Source organism: Panthera uncia, assembly GCF_023721935.1.
Source record: "Panthera uncia isolate 11264 chromosome A1 unlocalized genomic scaffold, Puncia_PCG_1.0 HiC_scaffold_17, whole genome shotgun sequence".
NCBI classification, from domain to species: Eukaryota; Metazoa; Chordata; class Mammalia; order Carnivora; family Felidae; genus Panthera; species Panthera uncia.
The window spans coordinates 61766386-61785548 of NW_026057577.1; the positions used below are offsets into that span (position 1 = coordinate 61766386).

Sequence of the window (19163 nt, forward strand, 5' to 3'; positions counted from 1 at the left end):
AAAATCCCAATTTCTCTTTATTTAAGGAAATGGAGCACTTGAAATGCCAAAACTTTTACTGATCAGTTTCCCCTTTCGGAGTCCTATTCTTATGAAATCACTGCCTTGCTTTTGTTGGAAAATTTTAGGTTTGTATTTTTTAGTACCGTATAAACAGGGGTTTCTCAGTTATCTTCTCAAACGATTGCTGTTTTTGTTTTTATAGATTATTGACCCAATTTGTAAACATTACGTTAACTTTAGAGAGACCTCCAAAGACAGTTTTTTTTTTAAGGCCAGAATTTCCTCAAGATTTTGAGGTTTCAGTTTGTGTTTATTATGACTACCTCTGAGACTGATAGGAGTCTGAGAACATGGGTAACGTTATTACAAAATGTCCCACTGAACTTATTTCAAGAACATTACTATCTGTGAGGGCTAATACCCAAGGCTGATGCTATCATGTTGTTAAGTTTGAAGCATGGGGGGGGGGGGGGGGGGGGGAGGTAAAAGGAAGCATTTAATGGAATAAAAGCAATGAAACAAAACACCAATTGATTTCTCTGTGTTCTTGCGTAAAATGGAATGAGGTTGAAGACAAATTATCAAAATAAAAATAATATGTCCCCAGAACTGAATTTATCAGAATGTCCGGGATGGGAAGGACTTACAGAGCACTTTTCTAAGTCCGAGGCCACACAAATGTGGTAAGTAGTTTTACCACACACTTCCCCCTCCCTCCCTTTTTTTTTTTTTCTTTTCTTTAAGGAGGGTGGGAGCAGGGCAGTTCTTGTTCTGTTCAGCTTCAGTTTAATAAAGAAGAAAGAAAATAGTAGTAATAAATGGGCCCCTATCTAAATAGTAACAACTTCCTGGGAAAGTTACAATATTCTTTGGAAATTCAGTTGCAGCCTATCATGGGAATATATGATTATATAGAGACATAGAAGGTATGTGGTACATGGAAAAGTAGCAGTGGAGGAATCAGTTATATTTTGGCTGCTTGAGGGACTGTCCTTCCTCTCTGAATTTTACTTTTCTCTTCTGTGAAACTAGAATAATAATACCTCCTTTTCAAAGTTATCATGAAGATATGCTTGGCCTACATTAGGTGCTCAATGATTGGTGGCTATTATGACTATTATTTTTGTTGTCATTATTATTTTTATTACTAGTATAATCATATTTGGAAAATGAAATAGAGAAATTTAGAGTTCATCTGAGATTATGGTATCTTTTGGACCAATACTACCCTGGAAGCAAAATATTTTGGTTTCCATACCAGGGGGATAGTATAATGATTAGATTTGTCACCAAAATAGAAGTTAAAAATTAATGCCAGCACTGTGCATTTACTTTAACCAACGACAACATCCTTTTTAAAATTTAACGGTGGTTGTCCTATTCAATTTAGAAACTACTGTTGGCTGCAAACTTTTTGAGTGTAACTTTACCCAGCATTTTAGGTTAAAATTGTTCTAAAACTATTATTTCAAGATGGCTACCAGCACTGCCCCATGTCAGCCACCAGCAGCCAAGGGAGTCCAGCACCCCCAGGGGTCTTCGCCTGAGGCCACAAGTCCTCCTGCACTTTTACTAATTACAACTTGGGATACAGTAGATAGTGTAATGTTTTGTTTATATTAATTAATACAGCAGTAGGTATGGGTAGGGAAACTTCTAAATCAGTAAAGAACGTTTGCTATAAGACTATTCCGTTTCCGGGGCACCTGGGTGGCTCAATCCGTTAAACGTACAACTTCAGCTCAGATTCAAGCCCGCATGGGGCTCTGTTTCGACAACTCAGAGCTTGGAGCCTGCTTCCTACTCTGTGTCTCCCGCTCTCTCTGCCCTCCCCCGCTCACACTCTCTCTCTCTCTCTCTCTCTCAAAAATAAATAAAACATTAAAAAAATTTTTAAAAGAGTATTCCATTTCCTATGGAACATACTTGCACAAAAGGAAAAAAATTGACTTTTCAAGGAAGTGGAAAACTTTTGAGAATATTAAACTATAAATCCCAGGGTGTTTTTAGAAAAGTATCTCTTAGATGTGTGGAGACAAAATTCAGTTTTGCAATTGCTAGTATTATGACGTGTGTTTTAGAACAACTGGCAGATAATTGCAGGATGTTTTTGCGAATCATTTATTTTTTTTTCCAATATATGAAATTTATTGTCAAGTTGGTTTCCATACAACACCCAGTGCTCATCCCAAAAGGTGCCCTCCTCAATACCCATCCCCCACCCTCCCCTCCATCCCACCCCCCATCAACCCTCAGTTTGTTCTCAGGTTTTGTTTTTGTTTTTGTTTTTTTACGTTTATTTTTGAGACAGAGAGAGACAGAGTATGAACGGGGGAGGGGCAGACAGAGAGGGAGACACAGAACCGGAAGCAGGCTCCAGACTCTGAGCCATCAGCCCAGAGCCCGACAGGGGGCTGGAACCCACGGTCTGTGAGATCGTGACCTGAGCTGAAGTCGGACGCTTAACCGACTGAGCCACCCAGGCGCCCCTGTTTTCAATTTTTAACAGTCTCTTATGCTTTGGCTCTCTCCCACTCTAACCTCTTTTTTTTTTTTTTTTTCTTTTTCTTCTTTTCTTCCTTCCCCTCCCCCATGACGAATCATTTAAATATAAAATGTTGACACTATTTTTCTTAAAGCTGCAGAGCTGATATATATATAGCCTACTGATAAAATAATACTTTCTGATTGTTTTCTTCTTACAGATTAATTATCCCAATCATCACTTAACTATATCTCCCAATTTAAGTGCAATTTTAATTTGAAGTGAACCCTTCAAAAAAAATGAATCCCTAAATATCAAGTGTTTTAAATAAACTAAATTTAAATCCTATATCTAATCTTTCTTTCATTAAAAAAAAAAAAAGTTTCTAGTCATTTAAGTCAAAATTGGACCTTCCAAATGGAGTTGCTGTGTACCTATTTCCATCCTTAAACCACACATTTGGCTCACAAATCAAGTAATTATGTGTACAAAGGGATCTGGGAAGTGCAATCACTTCACTGGCACATGTAAGTAAAATATGGATGCTCAATTTCCATCGTAATGCATGCAAATGATAGACCCACACACACAGGCATTATAACTGCCCCTACGCACAGCCTGTCACTTTGGCTTTTGAATTTAAAGAGATATCCTATTCCTCTGAGCATGTTGAACAACATTCAGCAGAATTCTCTCCAATTCTATTTTTGTTTAAATCTCTTATGTTCATTTCTAAGTAAGCAAATATTGAATGTGGGTACTTAACATTTTTTTTATCTTTTGCCTGAGAATGTTGATATATTATTGTATTTCATTTTATAGTAAAACTGGCGTATTATCTCCCTTGGGTTCTATAATCCTTGTAGGGCTTCAGATTTACTATGATTTACTAAAAGGATGTCCTAACCTTCTTGACACTCCCTGTCCTCATCTGAGAAATGGTACACATTCATGGTTGCCGTGGACAGAACAGAGGCTGTCCACCGTGCAGTGCAAAAGATGTTTGCACAACTCTACACAATAGCTCAGCTCTATCAGTTAAGATATAGGTCTTATCTTTGTAACAGAGGCTCAAAATTAGAGTGACTTAACAAGCTGTAAGTTTATTTCTCTCTCATAAAACAATCTGATTAAATGTAAGCAGATCAACAGGTCAACATTGGCATGGCAAACATTCAGTGCCCGTGAGTGTGAGTACTCCCTTTCTCTTGCTTTTCTGCCATCCCTCTGCTGTTGCCCTTATACATATGATCCAAGAAAGCCACCTGCCACATCGACATTTTAGGCAGCAGGATGAGGGAAGAAGGGAAGAGGGACCATGTTGCCATCCTTGAAGGACATGTCCTAGAAGTTGTTCACATCATTTCCTCCCCGGTCTTATTGGCAAGAAATGAATCATGTGGTCTTTCCTGCCTGCAGGAGAATCTGGGAAATGTCATTTTCCCAGTAGTGATGATTCAAGCATTCTAGGACAGATATGTGACATAGTGAGCAGACATGTAGTTGGGGGAAGTATATTGATTATATTTCCTTATTTTCTATATTCCTGATGCACTGACATTTAGAGCCTTAATCAAGAGACTACCCTTCCTGGAGCTAGCTAATTCTTAGAAATGGCGAACAACTCTCCTGGGAGTGTGCTGTCGATATACAAACCCACCAATCCAGAGCCCACACCCCCAACCAACTCCTTTATCAAGCTCATACACCAAGCCAGTACCCGCCCCAGAACTCCCCAGGGCCAGGTACCTGACCACTAGAGACCATCTCTGTAGCCCAAAGACTGCCAAAACTATTCAAACTATCCAATCCTAAAGTTTTCAGTGTAGCTACCCTGTCTCACCCATAACTTGCCACACATAAAATAAAATAAAATAAAATAAAATAAAATAAAATAAAATCTAATAATAGACTTTGGGCCATGCTCTGCTTTCACCCCCGGCTCCTGACCGTTCCTGTCCTTCTCTGTGTGGCCCTTTGTGACATGCAATACATCTATTTCTAGAGATCTGTGAATGCAGACTACTTCCTTCATGATGATCATTTCCATATCTGATGTCTTACAATATCTAATGAAAACAAATGCTGGGTACATTTCCAACTTGGGTAACAACTAGAAGTCTCTGTCAGAAGGCCTATTATAATCTTCCACATATATTGCACAGTGATTATTCCAGGATTAAGTGTCCAGTGAATACTAACTTTGTAACTTTGTAAATACCAACATTCTGTACAAATATAAAGACAGTTATTCAATCCAAGAGTAAAAATACCTTGAATAGGAATATTTAGCTTTTTAACATTAATTGTGTCATGCAGTTGAAATAATAACCTTCATCTCAAACTTTCATTCAGATTTAGTAAACACTGTCAAAGGAATGGCTAGGGTTGGAGATATGAATGATGAAATCTCATCCTAGTAGTTGGTGGCAAAGGGGCAAATAGAAACTAGATCCCCCAAGTTTTAGAAATTTTCTAGTCTTCTTGTCTTTATTTGGTTGATGGTATTGATGGTGGAAATTTCTACCATGAATTACAAAATTTTACTTGGTTTTCATTTTTACTACCTTTAATTTTTATCATTGAGCACCCAAGTGGGAAAACTGAAAAGATAGATTCTTCCACTTTGTTGCCTGTAAGTATTAACACTGAAGAGAGAGTTTTGTCTTATCCAAACTATTTCTCAGCTGTTGAACTTGAAATGCCACACTTATTACAAGGAAAAATCTCCCAGTAAAAACTGTAACAAAAAATATAATACAATTAATTCATATGACATAACTGGTCATGTGGCCAACAAACTTACTGCCTATGAGAATGACTAGTGGACTTTTTTATATTATACATTCCTGGGTTTCAGTCACAGAAAATTCTAATTTAGTAAGTGTGAGGAAGGGCTCAGTCATCTGCATTTTTACAAGCATCACCAGTAAGTTTTTTTAAATATACATTTACATTTCTTTGGTAACACCTTTGAGATAATAATTCGCATACCATACAATTCACCCATTTATATTACATGCTTTTTATTATATTCACAGAGTTATGCATCCACCAACACTAACATAATCCAGACCATTTTTATTACCACAAAAAGAAATACCACACCCATTAGCAGTCAACCCCATATCCCCTTACTCCTAGGCCATACCCCATAGCCCTAGGCAGCCCTATTAATCTACCTTCTGTCTATAGATTTGGCTTTTCTGGACATTTCATATAAGTGGAATCATACAATATGTGGTCTTTTGTGTCAGGCTTTTTTCTCTTATGTGGTCTTTTGTGTCAGGTTCATCAATGTTGTAGCATGTCTCGGTACTTCACTCCTTTTTATTGCTGAATAATATTCCCTTGCATGGATATACCATTATTTGTTTATTCTTTCATCAGCTGATAGACATAAAAGTTGTTCCCATTTTTGGAACATTGCTACTAGGAACATCTGTATGCACGTTTTTATGTTGACATATGTTTTCATTTCTCTCAGATATATATCTAAGAGTGGAATTGCTAGGGCACATGGGTAACTTTGAGAAACTACCAGACCATTTTCCAAAGTGGCTGCACCATCTTACATTCCCACCAACAGTGTATAGTTTTCTAAACTCTGCATATTCTCACCAACGTTTGTTGTTATCTGACGTTTTGATTCTAGCCATCTTGGGGCGCCTGGGTGGCTCAGTCGGTTAAGCATCCGACTTCGGCTCAGGTCATGATCTTGCAGTCTGTGAGTTCGAGCCCCACGTCGGGCTCTGTGCTGACAGCTCAGAGCCTGGAGCCTGTTTCAGATTCTGTGTCTCCCTCTCTCTCTGACCCTCCCCCGTTCATACTCTGTCAATCCCTGTCTCAAAAATAAATAAACATTAAAAAAAATTTTGATTCTAGCCATCTTAGTGGGTGTGAAGTGGTATCTATCTCATCGTGGTTTTGAATTGTATTTTCCAGATGGCTAATGACATTGAGCACCTTTCATGTGTTTACTGCTTATTTGTATGTCTTCTTTGGAGAAATGCACATTTATACACTTTGTTCATTTTTAAAAATTAGGTTGTCTTTTTGTTATTGAGTTGGAATAGTTCTTTATCTCTTCTAGATCAAAGTTTCTTCTCAGATATATGATTTGAAAAAATTGTGTCCTATATTTTCTGGGTTGTCTTTTCACCTTCTTGATGGTGTCCTTTGGCACCATGAATGTTTTTAGTTGTGATGAAGTCCCATTTTTAAATTCTTCCCTCTATTGCTTGTGACTTTGGTGTCACAGCTATAAAATACAAACTCTTTTCTACAGTAGCACAAGGTATACATTGAAAAATGCTGATCTAGTTGCAGATGGTCCTTGACTTGGACCAGTTCATTCATTTGGAGCCTGCTCTTGTGGATTTATTGAGAGCTATCCTCTGTAGAAAGATTAGCCTAAGCCATGCCCCAGTAACAAGACACTGCCTTCCATTTATTTATTCATCTAGTGGCTATCCAAGCGTTGCAGGCATTGTGAAAATTAGAAAGAGGTGCCAGCTGTGGGAAGATAGAGTCCCTTGATACAAGTCTTGGTAGGTTGTGTCAGAGGTGGAGGACAATTTGCCCCTTGCTCCTGTCTATTATAGACCTGTGCTGGGTCAATGGCTTAACTAGCAGAGCTTGGATGCTCTTTCAACCCCTGCTCATTTGCTTGGCTGGACACTTGTATAGTGCAAAGACTCCAGAGCCGTACATGGTGGCCCTGGCCACTTTCCTAGGTGCTTTATTTTGTTACCTTGTCAAATCTTGCTGTTAACTCTGTTGTATAGGTATTGTTACCACTCTTTTGCCAGTGGGGAAACTCCGGCAGGTCAGTTGGCTTGCTCCATTTCACAAAACTAGTAAGTAGCAGACCTGAGATTTATGCCCCCATCCTATGACTTCAGTTCTAAAAGGCTTTCCACTGTGCCACCTTTGGTATTCTGTTTGTCACTCAGGTTTTAAGACCTTCAAGCTTATTAAATTCCTCCATCTGAAACCAGATCAGGAACTGCCAGACATGTTGGGAACCTATTTACCTTGCTGGAGTCTGTACTCACATTACTACTTCCTTCCCAGTGCTTCCCTATATCAAACACCTGGCCTTTTGAATTTAGGACTTCCAGAGGCTTGGCAGTGTTTCTTTCCCCTTATTGCTGAACGATAGCCAGATCTCCTCTTCCATAATGCAGTTGCCAAAATGCTATGAATCAGAAGAAATCCTGGAATTTGGTATGGAATTGCCTTATCACAGGAATGCCTAGAAGCTTTTTATTCAAATGAGACATAAAAGTCTAGGGTATGAAGACATGCACACATATAGTTACATAAGGGCGCAGATAGAAAGCCAAGGGGCAATGGCAGAGGAGACTGGAGGGAAAGCCTTTTGTAATTTCTTTCTTGCTGGACAAACCCATTTTCACCAGTAAGATACATCTTGCTGCATTTTTAGACAACCTGATAGCCCATTTTTCTCCTCATTAGCATCTCTCACACTGCCTTCCATCAAACTATATGCCACTATTTTTTTGTAGATAGCACTGTTTCTTCTCTTCTCCTCAAGGGAGAGGTGAAGGGGAGACTCTAAGACAAGAAGTCACAGAAATTGAGGATGTTTCTAAGAAGTGGAGCTTAATATATCCATTCAGAAAAGGAATTTGTTGATCAGCCTTGTGGCTACTCTACAGGAGCAAAAGTATTTGGTGAGAAGTAATTGGAAGGAGATAGGGCATGGGTAGCCTGCCTTCCCACTATTTGGTCTGGCAAAGACTAGGATTTGGGGATTTTTTTGTTTGTTTTTGTTTTTTATGAACTAAATGATAGAGCAGGAAGTAGTTGCAGTCAAGCTGCTTTGCTGGTGTCCCCAAGAGTGTCCTGTCAGACTAGGGGACGACAGCAGCAGGTGATATGGGGCTTATCAACGGAGATTGAGTTGAGGTGAGTGAAAGAAGAAGCACAGTTGCATGCACCCCCCTAGGGCAGGGAATTGCCCAGGGAGGGTGTCCTTTAAAGACTCCGGGAAAGTGCACTCGTGTCCCCTAGGTGGCCAGCACTGGGGCACCTGACACACCAAGAGCATCAGCTGTCAGTCACTGTTATCCAGGGAAGCTTTAATGATCCCAAAGAGGATTATTATAGCAGCCGGTAACTAAGAGGGACTTGTCCCTTTCCTTCACCCTCACTTCTGTCTCTTCATGGCAGAAATGCTAAAGCCTAGGAGAGAGCAAGTACGGAGATCCCAGAGCAGCCTGCCCAGCCCTGCCCCATGCCCCTGTCAGGCAGGAGCAGGAAGAGTAAAAACACGGACATCCGCCCTCCTCAATTCATGTCTCTTGAGCCACAGGCATAGCTTTGGTGGAAGGAAAGCCTTAATTAGTATATGGGATTAGCATTTTGAACTACGTAAAAATAGGTGTACATTAATGAAAAGTGTACAGATAGTTATGGAACCTTACTCCCAATGGGAAGGAGACATTTGACATAGCAGTCTGGGCAGTGAATGGAAACAAAAACAGTAGCATTCAGGTTTTTCTTTTTTGACCTGGAGTCTGCCAAACAACCTGGTTTCAAGCAACCTAATTTTTCATTCACCTTTGCTTTTTACTGTTCCTGCTCCCACTGTTTTCTAAACATCAGCCATTCATCCGTTTCCAGATTAACACCCTCCCCTCTCAGGTTCTTTTGTTTGCCATCTGTATCTACCATCTCTATTAGGCATATCTGGGCCATTTTAGGACACAATTCCCAATTATAATCCAGTTTCCAGCTTAGTCCTCACGTGTGAGCACTCTCTTGAAATCTGCTTCCCCATGTCTTCCCCCCTCCAAAATGCAATTGTCTTTATCAGAGTAGGTATTCTTTCCTATTTTATTGACAGCCTCATGTGCTACATGCCTCTCTTTATGAATTGTGTAAAATTGTGCCTTTAGACCTCAGAATACATTGCCTCAAAGATACAAAGTCAAGAATTTACACTGAAGAATACAGAATTAACGGTATTCTCGTTTAAGACCCCCTTGGGAAAATGCTTTATTACCATTTGGGTTGCTGGATAATTGTATCCCTCAACTACAAGGGGAAAAGGAACTTTCTTGGCCCCTAGAATGGGAGCTCACGTGAAGTCATGGGTGTTGGTCACACATAGTGAGGCCAGATGGCGGAAAGAGAGGGAGCTGGGTGCAGAGGGGGCATCTTTTCTACCTGCCACGTTGTGGTTTCGGCCTTCAGAAATCATTGTATATTGATCCCCTTCCTTCCTTGGAATCTCTCTGCCATCGCTTCTTCCCTTTCTTAGCCTCTGTAGAACACACTGGCCTCTTGGGGATTCATAAAGGTGTTTACTCTAGGGGAGGGGGTGAGCAAAGAAAGAAAAGGAGAGAGTAGATAAAGGGAATAAAATGAGTACTACCGTCTGCCAGCCTCCCATCAGCCTTCCCTTTGATCATTTAAACTTATTGGGACGCTTGGGTGGCTCAGTTGGTTAAGGGTCTGAGTTCAGCTCAGGTCATGATCTTGTGGTTTGCGAGTTCGAGCCCTGCATCGGGCTCTGTGCTGACAGCTCAGAGCCTGGAGCCTGCTTCAGATTCTGTGCCTCCCGTTCTTTCTGCCCCTCCCCAACCCCCTACCCTCTCTCTAAAAAATAAACATTAAAAAAAATAATAATAAACTTGTGGTCACAATGTTAGGATCCTTCAGGTGGGATCTGTCCAAAGACCAATTTCTTTGGGCCTTTCTAGTGTGTAAAGATCTGGAAGCACTGAATCAACAGTCCTACATTCCTTTTGACTTCAACTAAGTAGGAATAGGCTCTCTTCCTTCTACATTTCTCACCATTCACTATTGTTCACTTCTGTGTTCAACTTCATTCGTTTGTGGTGTCCTCATGGCCTTGGTAAAGCATTTGACTTTTCAGTGTTATTTGAGGCAGAGAGTATGTTTTATTCCTATTTTCATTTCTATTCTCTAATGATAGTTCTTAGGACATAGAACATTCTCAACAGATGTATTCATTCCACATCTATTTTACACATATATATGGAGCACCTACTATGGGCCGGGCGTGGTGGTAAGGAACTGTATATAATGTGAACCTGACATATAAAGACCCTACTCTCAACAGGGCTTCCACCAGTGACTACATGTCTAAAGAAGAAGACTTTGCATTAGGTGAATTTACACACTAGATCTGTGAGAGGGAGAAGAGGCACTAAGATTCAGACTAGGGATCCTGCAAATGAGGCAGCACTGGATATAAGAAAGTAGCCATAATGTGATCTTGGCATGGGAGGAAGACGGCTAAAAGGAAGGAGCCATGGATGTATTCACATGCCTCCCTGGTCTCCGAAAACTTACAGCCTCCTCTTGCCCCCACCAAGGTAGGAAACCAGTGTGGCTAGTTCTGGGACTCTAGCCAGCCAAGTGGTGATTAGAATATTGAGAATTATAGCAAATGTGATCGGTACCCCTACTGTATCCCTCACCTTTATCATTTCCGTGCCAACTGGCCCAATTTCTCATCACAGTCCCTAGATCTTTTAGCTTTAAGAGACTTCTCTGGGGGTGCCTGAGTGGTTCAGTCAGTTAAGCATCTGATTCTTTTGGTTTTGACTCAGGTCATGATCTCATGGTTCATGGCAGCAGAGAGCCTGCTTGGGATTCTCTCTCTCTCTCCCTCTCTCTCTGCCCCTCCCCCACCCACATTCGCGTGCGCTCTCTCTCTCTCTCTCTCTCTCTCTCAGTATAAATAAATAATGTTTAAAGCAAAGCAAAACAAAACAAAACAAAACAAAACAAAACAAAAAGAGCCTTCTCTGGCCACCAGAGCCCAGTCTGCCTGCACTCACACAGAAGTGGCAGGGGATTAACACTTTTTGGAAAAGCCTTCAGCCAATAGCAAGTTGGTTATAAATCTCCCAGAAGGGGGGGCCGTGCATGTTCTCTACTGTTTCTCATCATTCTTCAGTGAGAATCAGCTCCAATTCCCTGTAGTGACAACCTGCTTGAAATGCCTCCACTAGCCTCTTTTCCTTCCCTGTCTCATTGCATCTTCTCTGTAGGTGTTTCTTGGTCTTGACTCCTAAATGAGGAGTCTTGCCTCTGTGGCAACCCAAACTAAGACAGATACTGTGTTTTTTTCGTTTTTCCTTTTAAATTTCTGTGTCAAATTACATTGGAATTTTGATAGGGATTGCATAGAATCTATAGATAGCTTTGGATAGTATGGACATTTTCACAATTTTAACTTTTCCAAGATATCTTTCCATTTATTTGGGTCTTCAGTTTTTTCCTCAAGGTCTTATAGTCTTCAGTGCATAGATCTTTCACGTCTTTGGTTAAATTTATACTTAAGTATGGTATTGTTTTTGATGCCATTGCACATGGGACTGTTTTCTTTATTTTTTTTTCAGGTAGTTGTTACTATATAGAAATGCAACTGATTTTTTATGTTGACTTTTACTGAAACTTGACTGAATTGGTTTATTACATCTGAGAGTTTCTTGGTGATGTTTTTAGTATTTTCTGTATGCAAGATTGTTTCATCAACAGGGACAATTTTACTTCTTCCTTTCTGATTTAGATGCCTTTTATTTCTTTTTCTTGACTAATTGCTCTAGCTAAGACATCCAGTACTGGGCTAAACAAGAGTGGTGAGAATGGACACCTTTGTCTTTTTCATGACTTTAGAGAAAAAGCTTTCAACCTTTCACCATTAAGTATGATGTTAGCTGTGGGCTTGTCATACATGGCGGGCCTTTTTAGCATATTGAGAGTAGAATGGTGGTCACCCGGGGCCTAAGGGTTGGAGGAAATGGGGAGATGTTGGTCAAAGCATAAAAACTTTCAGTTATAAGGTGAAGAAGTTCTGGGGATCTGATGTACAACATAGTGACTGTAGTTAACAGTACTGTATTACATATTTAAAAGTCACTGTGAGAGTAGAACTTTAATGTTTTCAGCATAACAACAACAACAAAATGGTAATTATGGAGATAAAAGATGTGTTAAACAACTTAATTGGGGTAAATATTTCACAGTATATACATGTATCAAGTCCTCACATTATACACTTTGAACATACATGATGCTATATGTTAACAGGAGAGAAGAGAGATAGATATTGTGTGAGATGATATGGGGAAAGGAGGCAGTCACAGGTAGCTACTTCCAGAGAGAAAAAGAGACAAACATTCCCAAAAGAGTTGCAGAAATGGGGGATGCGAAGGGCTATTACACATACTCAACTCCATTTTTTTTTTAATGTTCATTTATTTTTGAGAGAGAGAGAGAGACAGAGTGCAAGCAGGGAAGAGCCAGAGAGAGGGAGACATAGAATCCAAAGCAGGCTCTAGGGTCTGATCTGTCAGCACGGAGCCTGACATGGGGCTCAAACCCACAAATTGTGAGATCACGACCTGAGCTGAAGTCGGACTCTCAACTGACTGAGCCACCTAGGCACCCCTGAACTGGATTTTTGAGGATGCCTGTAAATTCGATGCAATATTTAAAATCAAATTATTTCAGGTTTGTGATGACTAAGAAGAATTTTTATTGCCTTGTTCTTTTCTCTTGTTTTCTAATGCCTACATTAGATACTCATATCCAACAGCGAGAGACCCTTGTATTCTTGGAGTGATCAATTTCTCTCAACTTCCTTTTCTTGTTCGGATGATATTTAATGCTTTCCTTCCACCATTCAACTTTGACTTGAATTATTCACTCTAGAAGACCTTTAGAAACTTTGGGGAGCCTAGGTGGCTCGGTCAGTTATGCGTCTGACTTCAGCTCAGGTCATGATCTCACAGTTCATGGGTTCAAGCCCCATGTTGAGCTCTGTGCTGACAGTTCAGAGCCTGAAGCCTGCTTTGAATTTTGTCTCTCTCTCTCTCTCTCTCTCTCTCTCTCTCTCTCTGCCTCTCCCCTGCTGTCACTCTGTCTCTCTCTCTCTCTCTCAAAAATAAATAAACATTAAAAAAAAAAAAAAACCCTTAAAATGCACCCTAAGTACATGACATCTAATGAACTATTTTTATTATGGAAAAATAAGAAACACAAATTTCTCTGCATACAACAAGATTAATGCCTGGGATTCAATGTCAATAGAATTGTGCATGCAAGTGATTTTCCAGTAAAGGAGATTTGTTGAGCTATCATTCTCCCCTGATTCATTTGTAGTCAGTGACATGTTTTTAAAAGATGGCTGATTAGACCAGCCAATGGGCACACACACACAAAAATGGTTGTTTTTTTTCCCCTTTAACTTCATTAGTCATTACATAGATAAATAACCTAGGCTACTCTAAGAAATTATTTTTTTCTGTAGAGATTACAAACCTTTTTAGGCTGAGAAGCAATTCTTACCTTTTGAGTAATGCCTGAATGCCTAAGGTCTAAAACAGTACACATTAACAGTGTTTGGTAAATGCTTGTTGAATTGAACAAAGAAAATAGAAATGAAATTGAGAGCAGTCTGTTTGTGATAAGTATTTGCTGAGTCTTATAGGTATTCTTCTCAAATTTTTTCTTGATGCGTTATAGCAAATATTTGATGTCCTTTGAATTTCAGGGTTAAAATGGGATCATTCATATTTTTTGACAAAAGCATAAAGCCTCTGGAATTCAGCTAGTCCTGCAATACTTTTTACTGGAAAAACTAAAATGGAATGTCTGCTTGTTACTTCTGTGTCTTGTTCTGATACCTATACTGGAGTTCTCCAAACATTCTTCTCACTACTTAGAACTTCCTTTGTCTCTGGTCACACTTTCCACCTTTGCTCACCAGAGACAGTAATGCTGCTGTGGTGGCTTTTGGCTCCATCCATCGTGCTTTCATTAAACTTCTTGTCTCTGGGTCCCATTGTACTCTAATTAAATAAATGGAATCTGGTATTCACTGAAAATCAATAGCACCTGCAAAAGTTTTGCCTCTTAAGAAAACCTCCGCGTTGTTCTCTGCCCTGCCACATAGACTGTAAAATTTCTACCACTTCCTTGTGTTCAGAAATCAAATTCTTCAACTCATCTTGGTTCAGTGAGACAAAATGCTTTATAAAAAATGACCTATATTTCTCAGGTTGTGGAAAGGAAAGAAAAGACTTTGAGAAAGTGACTAAGGAGGAGAGTAAGGGTGATACTATCTCTGATTCAGTTTAGCTGGACTGCTTCATCTATGCCTTAATCTTTTTTTTATAAAAATGATGACATTTTTGGTACTCTGCTCCAGAGCCTCCCGGCGGTGAGTGCAGATGTGCTGAGCCATTTGGCTCCCTTGTGGACCGACTCAGAGAGCCTCTCTTCTCCCTAATGAAGTCATCTCCTCTCGAAAGCCCAGCCTTTCCCATCACTCCATGTTGGGACTTGGCTTTGGCTTGCATAGTTGCGTCGTGATGTAGATGGTCTTCCAGTTAAGTTCTGGAATAATCTGCCCAACCATGAACAGGACATTTACAGCAAAGAAAAAAAAAAAAAAACCCTTTTATTGGAAGCAACATTTTACTGTAACATTTTGATTTGGGGACTGGGGAGCCAAGTCTCACCCTGGGAAAAATCAAATTTTTCATGGCTTTCTAAAGATATTTGTCTATGTTTAATTTCTCTGAGTAATTTATATACTTCAGGCTAAAGAGTAATGAGATCGTCACCATCACTTTGCCTTTTGTAGAGTTTCTTTTATTTTTTAAAGAAGGCAGCAAAGACCTCATATTATTTCTGCATTTCCTAAAAAAGCAAAAAGCATTTAAAGTGTTGGGTAAAATATCTGTCCCTAAATTATAAAAAAAAAAATGAAATAAAACAAAATAATGAAGCAATTTTAGGGGTTGGCTTCCTTTTTCTAGGCACTGTGAAATTCACTAAAGGTGAATTTTTTTAATGTCACAGTTTTTCACCCTCCAGAGAGGATATTTGCTCCATTGTGTCCAGGATCAGCCAGACCAGGGACTTGAAATGTGAACCTGTCTTCTGAACGTAAGTGGGACTGGAACCTTGTCATCCCCAATGAAGCAAAAGATGATACCATGTCTAAGAACACTTCACCTGATCAATAAAAAAGGAGAAGTCTGAAATGTGATCCTAAAGCTCAGAGGGAGGTTTAGATGGAGATAATGAAATTCCCTGGAGACCTACCTGCCAGCTACACCTTTCTTGTTCAAGTCATTGGCTGGATGCCTCTGACCTCTGCCAAGTTCCTGAAGACAAGATCAAGGCAACGAAGCAAGGCACATAGACTCTGGCTTCTGGTTTCTTGTAGACACCAGCGCTAGCAATGATGATCTTGCTTTATCTATACTACCTGAGAGTATGGAATTTACATACAGAGCATCCCCAGTATAAGGCCATGATTTAAAGGGGGATACACAGAATGAGATTTTAACTGCTGTTTGATTCAGACTTGAGTGTAATGAACAAATTAGTTTTACATTACAAATTAGTGTAGTGGACAAATAAAAATTACAAAGACACACTTTCCCATTCAAAACCTTGTGATATTTTTTCAGACATGGGAGAATCAGAAATAACTGGTCTGTCATTCTCTTTGTCTTCATGAAGAGAGAGAGAGAGAGACAGGGAGAGAGGGGGGAAAGAAGGAGGGAGATGGGGAAAAGAGAGAGAGAGAGAGAGAGAGAGAGAGAAGACCTCAGGGACAGTTAAATATAAATAATACGGCTGTAGACTCTATTCTGAACCTACCTTGTATGTTTTCCTTTTTACTCCCTCTCCATTATAGGTACCTGAAGGGGAAAATCTGCCTTGGAGAAATCAAGCTGATATTCAGGGGTGTCACTTCATTTTAGTTATTTGACAGCGTGAAGAAGTGTTTAATTTTCTAAATAACGTTACAAGCCAAACTAAAGGGAAAACATGCGGTATAAAGCTTTTCAACATTGTCCGTCTTCTGACGGGTAAAGTCTTCTTGAGAAAGTACCTTTGCCCAGTAATACTGCTCCTCGGCCAAGAGTTGTAATGTCCATGGACATTATAAGGAACTATAAATGTTAGAAGGCTAGAGGAATACATTTGGCAAGATAAAGGAAAATATCTCAGGATGTAAAGTAGTCTCTGACCCTTAATTTTTCTTCATGTTTTATCATGTAAAGATGGCATTACTTATAGTGACTGTTAATGTATTAACATTTCCTTGAAAATGGATATTAATCTGCCATGAGGTTTCCTTTGTAGGAATGTTTTACTTAGCTGTATGATGAAGGGAGAGCAGGGTAATAGATAATAAGCTTTTCAGATGGGCGGATCTACCACTCAGAAAGTACCCTTGGGCAAGACATATAAACTCTTCGGAACTCAACTAGATTTACTCAAATTTAAGAATGAGAACAATAGTATATACTTCAAAATGTTTCAGAGAAAGGTCTATCCTAATGCCTGCAGTATAAATTCCAATAAAGATTCTTTAATTTCATTTTTCACCCTTTTTGAATGAAGTGATCTTGATTATAAAGTTGTTCTGAGGAGCTCTGAAAAGACCACTGTACCCAGTGTGAGGAATTGTGTTCTGGTAACAGCTCTGCTTTTAATTGGGTGATTTTAGGAAAAGTCACTTTCTGAGGTTTAGTTTGCTTATCTGTTGAATCTAAAGGTTGAAATCTGATTCTGTTCTGTGACTCTGTTATTCTAAATATTTAATGAAATAGAACTTCAATGTTAAGAATAGTAGTATGATAACTATACTAAGAAAAATAAATCATTGTCATTATCAAACAAAAAATTGATTCCTAAATCCTATAATTAATAGTTACATTATTTACTGCCGTGAGCTGATAAATATATAACTGAGAAGAAATGGATAACGCACATTTTGAGAACTGAAATTCTACAAAACTTCGACTTGTTTATCATTTAAAATGTAGCATCATGCAGAATGCATACAGTTTGCAAAAGAAACTTTGGAAAGAAATATGGTAGATGTGCATGTACAGAAGTCTAGGCTTCTATAAGTTTTAAAGTGTGAGTGTAAGGCCCACCTACTCAAAGAAATTCAGAGGGAAACTCAACTTTTTTCTTTAATCCTCACTGTTGTGTTTGATATAATTTTCTAAGTAGAGACATCAGTGAGAAAAATGATGAGGATGCTTCCATGTTTGTGTAGAAAGAAACGTTTGCTATCCACTCCAGTGTCCCCAGTGTTAAACTGATAGGCACCTTGGACTTATTTTCTTCCCATTGTATAAACTCATACTTGACTTCAAAGAAAAGGAAAATACAAAGTCCCTCTTTTCTAAGGGGCAGAAATCCTTTGTGCAACTGGTTGACCCTTGGCTCTCTAAGGTCCTATAGGAAATCTTTTGTAACACAATGCAGAAGACTCTTCCTTGTGTTGATGTTGTTTACATAGTTGGTGGGCCTGGCTGAAAACAAAAATCACATAAACTCATGAAAGATTAGGGTCCCATTTCCTGACCACAAGGAAGGGGATTGGAATCCAAGCAGTCTGTTACTCAGAAAAATCATTAAATATTCTACCATGAGGGACACTTTGAAAAATTGAGAGAAAGGAAGAAGGAAGAAAGCAGAATCGAGACTTATGTACATTTGTGGCAGAGTAAGAGTTTAAATCCAACAAGGGATTTGCTTAGGGGAATTTCCTGTCCAGCCCTTTATTACCAGGGTCTTTGTAAATTGTGCAGTGATGTTGGGCTCCCCTTTGGGCAGTTCCCGGGAAAGGCAGTTCTTACACTTTTCCTCTAGGTCTTAGAAGGATCTCATTTTCTCAATGTCTCTTTCAGGTTGGCAGAAGGCGCAAGAATGACACTTCCCTCAGATGGGACAGGCAGGCTCTGTGGCCGCGTAAACACGCTGTAACCGAGTTCTTTGCTGATTTTTACAGAGTTTCATTAGCTCCCAAGAAGAACTGAGGGTGCTGAATTGTCTAGTGCTGGCCTGCCCCACAAGAGCCTGGGGGCTCCTTTCCCCTAACCCAGAACTGGCAGCGCAGGGGGCGGAGAAGTGGGGGTGGGGAGGGGTGGGAGGGCAGTGGTTTCTGTGCACACAGCGCGATGTTACTTAGTGAGTCGCTGAATGGGGAGCGTTGCTGTCCCCAAGCCGATTGGTACTTCTTGTCAGGAAGAAACGCCGAGAGGTGGGAGTGCCTGGGGAGGGAGGCAGGCGGTCCCTACCGCAGGCGCGGGGAGCTGCCTTTCCGCCCCTCTGCCTGCTTTCCAAGCCTGGGCTCTTAGGAGTGGCTGAAGCTGCGGAGCGCTTCAGGAGACTGTGAATGAACCCTCCTCCTCTTCCTCCTCCTCCTCCTCGCTGAGTCTCCTCCTCGGTGCTGACGGTACAGTGATATAATGATGATGGGTGTCACAACCCGCATTTGAACTTGCAGGCGAGCTGCCCCGAGCCTTTCTGGGGAAGAACTCCAGGCGGGCGGGAGCAACAGCCGCGAACATTAGGTGCTGTGGACAGGCGCTGGGACCGGGATCTGCGGCCAGCCCCGCATCCTCCTGCATCCTTCAGCACCGTCCCGCACCCTCCTCACGCTTCCCCAGGCCACCGCGCTTCCTATGTGACCCGCCCCGGCAACACCGAGCCCACTCGCTCAGCGCTGCGGTGATTTTTTCCCCCAAACTGCAATAAGCCGCCTTTCAAGGTAATCACGTTTCTTTTGTTCCCCTAAAAAAAAAAAAAAAAAAAAAAAAAAGGAAAAAAAGACGAGCGAGCTTAGAAA

General features: G+C 40.3%; 2 protein-coding genes across 5 annotated transcripts in view; both read left to right on the plus strand.

Annotated features, from left to right (window-relative positions):
• Positions 1 to 17127, plus strand: part of XRCC4 (X-ray repair cross complementing 4) — a 318042-nt gene extending 300915 nt beyond the window's left edge. Inside the window, exons 11-12 of the transcript XR_007461795.1 lie at positions 15362 to 15448; positions 16209 to 17127. The gene's annotated coding sequence lies outside the window, so the exon portion shown is untranslated. The remainder of the gene's footprint in view (positions 1 to 15361; positions 15449 to 16208) is intronic.
• A 1393-nt stretch (positions 17128 to 18520) lies between these two features.
• Positions 18521 to 19163, plus strand: part of VCAN (versican) — a 120417-nt gene continuing 119774 nt past the window's right edge. For 2 of the 4 annotated variants that reach the window (XM_049649761.1, XM_049649760.1), the window contains exon 1: positions 18522 to 19085. The gene's annotated coding sequence lies outside the window, so the exon portion shown is untranslated. Of the gene's footprint in view, positions 19086 to 19163 lie in introns of all 4 variants that reach the window. The other 2 variants (XM_049649762.1, XM_049649763.1) reach the window with 2 other exon arrangements.